Source organism: Nematolebias whitei, chromosome 17, assembly GCF_014905685.2.
Source record: "Nematolebias whitei isolate Nwh7 chromosome 17, NemWhi1, whole genome shotgun sequence".
Taxonomy (NCBI): Eukaryota; Metazoa; Chordata; class Actinopteri; order Cyprinodontiformes; family Rivulidae; genus Nematolebias; species Nematolebias whitei.
In genome coordinates, this window is record NC_056514.1 from 37016886 (window position 1) to 37017240 (window position 355).

Below are 355 nucleotides of genomic sequence, written 5' to 3' on the forward strand. Positions count from 1 at the left end.
TTATTATTTTTAAACAATTTTATCCGCAAAAAAACTTAGAATTATCTGCGTCTATGTTCAAAAGCACAACAGAAACGTATTTTTTTCTGAACTCCGAGTCGTCCCCCTTCTGTGGAAAGCGTGTTTGTTGTGAGTCGGGTGGGTTGAGGACTCAACTGTGCGTTTCAGAAACCGGAAGTTAGCGAGCCGAATAACGGCTGCTTCCGGTGTAGGATTTCAAATTAAAACAATTTTCAGATTAGATTTTCTTATTTAATTTTTTTTTCTTTAATGATAATAAAAGTGTTAAGACAACAGTAAAATCAGTATCAAAATGATAGAACACAACAAACAAGACAATAATGCCAGGGGGTTA